Consider the following 3,540-nt stretch of genomic DNA (forward strand, 5'->3'; position numbering starts at 1 on the left):
GGAGAAATAGTAAGGGTGTGGAATGGAAACAAGTTGTAGCAAGAGAGAAAATAAAATTTAAAATGAAAATAAGAAGAGGGAAGAAGAAGGTAAAATGGAGTACGAGAAGGGAGGAGCAAAATATGAGATTTGAATTAAAATACAATATAAAAACTAGTGACCTAATAGGCACAAACTTGAAGGAAAAGAAATGAATGTTAAAAAGCTATGCAGGACAGAAAATAATGCAGATTATGAAGAAGAATGCAGTGTAATTTGCCTCAGTGGAATTTAGTGTTTAACACATTCATCTCTTTCTAGATCTGCCCCTGGTGATGGCATATAGTGTCCTAGTCTGGCCTTAGGCAGCCTGTTTGAGACTACCAGTGATCCACAGTCTGTGGCTTTCTCCTTCAGTTGTTAATCTAGTTAATCTGTAATCAGCAGTCAGGTTTAAGCACCACAGGGTGGAGCAGGGTAATTCCTGTGGGCAGAACTATTGCTTCCCCTCAGGCTGATGCCATTTGGAGGAGACTGCTCTGCCTGAGCAAGATGGTTCCTGCAGTATGGGAAATGACTCAGCAAAGGGATCCTGGCAGATGATCCCTCAGTTCTCTCCACAAACTGTTTCTAGTTCACTCTTCCACTCCTTTGCCAGAGCCCAGGGTAAGTGGATGCAAATAAAATTTTATGCATTGGTTCTTCAGGAGGCTCTCTGTGTCTCCAGACATCTCTTCCTTGCAAACAGAAACTCTGCAGCTTTTCACAGCTGGATGTTATCTGAGTTCCTTTTCTGCTCTGGTACTGTAGGCTGGGGAGCACAGCTTTGGTTTTAGACACCACATTTCTCAAGGGAAACCCCTTGTTTTCTTAAATTTCCCTCCAGCACTTTAGCTACAGCCTGTGGGAGTCCAGCCAAACCTCTTGTGTCCCCTCTGCACTCTGTAACAGTCAAGCTGTGGTGAAGTAGTTTCTTCTGTATGTCTGTGGTTATAAGGCTTCTCTCCAGCTATTGTTCAATTGGTTATTCTGGATGATTTCTCTAAAATTTAGTTATAATTCCAGATTAGTCTAGGAGGAGGTTAGTGTAGCTTCTACTTACTTCTCTGCCATCTTGGATCCTCCATGTGTTAATGACTTTATTTCCATATTGTATTCTATTGGGGGAATCACAGAGATAGGCAGATAAGGGATTTCCAGGGAATATTTTGATTATTAAATCTGTGAGGAGCTTAGGATCTGAGAAACAGAAAAATCATCAAGACAGAAAGTTTCACAGATTCTCCCAGGAGAAACACAGTTTTCTAATCAAGAAATCTATAGATCACTCGTTTTTTTTTCAAATTAGTATGTTTTTTTAGCAGATACTATATGCTATTCATTTTTCATGTGCTATCCCATTTAATTATAAGCCAAACAACTTTGATATTCTTAATCCCATTAACAGATGAAGAAACTAAGATGTATAGGTAGGTTGCCCAAAGACACAAACTTGGCAGTCTTGCTTGCAGGTAGAGGAGCATCCCAAGAACATCAATTTATCCACTAAATTTGATAAAAAGAATACTTGGTACTGTATCATGGTGTGTAATACATGCTGGCTGACATGCACAGATTCAGAAAGTCTAACTTTAAAGTGGAGTAGGAGTGCTGGGATAATAACTCAGGATTGTCTGAATATAAAACTATTGTTCTTTGTATTACATCAGATGGACTTTGCAGGGGATCAGATGAATGAGATGAAACTTAGATTAGAACTTGGCGAGTGAGTAGGATTTGAATGGGCAAAGAAGAGGTAGGGATGCATCATGTAGGAAGTAGACTAGGTTTTTAATGATCCCTTGATGATTTGAACAATTCTCACTCATCTTCTACTATATTATTTCCTTGACTGTGGGTATTTCTTCAAGGAAATTCATCTCCCAATCATCTTAAATCCAACTGATAAATTAATATCTACTTTTTGCTGGATTTATTCCCAGCTTCTTAAGAATTTCTCTTTTTCTTCCTGCTGCCATTTGTGACAAAATGAATAGAAATGGAGAGCATTATGCTTAGTGAAATAAGCCAGTCAGCAAAAGACAAATGCCATTTGATATCACCTTATACAGGAAACTAATGAACAACACAAACAAATGAGCAAATAGAACCAGAGGCAAGTAAAAAAGGAACAGACTGACAGTGACCAGGGGGGAGGGGGGAGAAGGGAAAGGAGGAAGAAGGGGAAGAGTCTAGTCAAGGAACTAGGATAAATGACCCATGGACATGGACAATGAGGTTGGGATTGACTGTGGAAAAAGGGATGGGCAGGGTGGGGGGAGTAATGGGGGAAAAAGTCAGACTACTATAATAGAAAAACAATAAATAAATTTTTTAAAATTATAAAAAAGAAAAAGAAAAAAAAATTTCTCTCCTCCAGAAAGAAATGACTTGAGATAATACTGGCATGTTTAAACAATGCAGATTGTCCAACTCTCCTATCCCCCTCTACCTGACAGCTCTGGCATAAGTCTTCCTTTTCTTCTAAAATATTTTGGGTTCTGGTTGGTGCTATTGTCTGAGCGCTGTCCAGAGGCCACTAATGGACCTTGTAATATACCCAAGCCAGGTATGTTTGACTTGATTATTAAGACTGAACAGGATGCATGGAATGCTGTTGGCAATCTGCCCAAGGAAATTGGCCCACCAGAAAGAATGCAATTGATGCTCAGATGTAGCAAGAAATCGTGCTTGCACCTCAAGCTGCAAGCAAGAATGACTCAACCATAGATGTTTTAACAGGAGATGATGACTATTACTAGAGTGAAAATAATCTAACTTCATTGATATTCCCGAGGAGAAAGCTAAACAAAGTGCTATTATGCTGAAGAATTTTTAAGGCAGTTTTATAGATTTCCCTAAGCCTCTGATTGCAGTGGTAAATGGTTCAGCTGTGAGGCTCTCTGTCCCCATCCTTGGTGTATTAGATGCTGTGTATGCCTCCACGGGGCAGTATTTCATACTCCTTTTAGTCAGCCAGTCCTAAATCCAGAAGAATGCACCATTTAGACTTTTCTGAAGATAATGGGTCTGGCCAAGGCAACAGAGATGCTTATTTTTGGAAATAAGTTTACAGGAGAAGTATGTGCTCAAGAAATTGTTACGGAAGTTTTTTCTGATAGTAGTTTTCAGAAGTTTGGATAAGGCTGAAAGCATATTCAAAGCTCCCCCAAATGCCACGAGAATTTCAAAGCAGGTCATCAGAAATGTGGAGAAAGAAAAGCTGCATGCTGTTAATGTTCTCCAGGGAATATGGCTGTTAGGCAAATGCATAAATGCAGCCATGAACTTCTTATCCAAAAGAGCAAAACTGTGATGACTACTAGAGCAAAGTTGAGCATTTCAAAGGAAGGGATGTGCTATGGTTTCTGATTTCCAATACTTGAACTAAATGACCTTCATGGTGCCTTTTTTCAGTGATGACATATCATTATGATGATTATATTTTACTAGAGCCCTGATGAAAAACAAATTATGAAAAACAAGCTTTAAGAATTTACATAGGTTTGATGTTAACTCCTG

The 3,540-nt window shown here is 39.0% G+C and overlaps 1 pseudogene; it reads left to right on the forward strand.

Annotated features, from left to right (window-relative positions):
* The first annotated feature begins 2,436 nt into the window (after window positions 1-2,436).
* Window positions 2,437-3,334, forward strand: LOC150018876 (enoyl-CoA delta isomerase 2 pseudogene; annotated as a pseudogene).
* Window positions 3,335-3,540: the final 206 nt, after the last annotated feature.

The sequence above is a fragment of the Furipterus horrens genome, unplaced genomic scaffold, assembly GCF_987537825.1.
Source record: "Furipterus horrens unplaced genomic scaffold, mFurHor1.1.pri manual_scaffold_2, whole genome shotgun sequence".
Lineage (NCBI taxonomy): Eukaryota > Metazoa > Chordata > Mammalia > Chiroptera > Furipteridae > Furipterus > Furipterus horrens.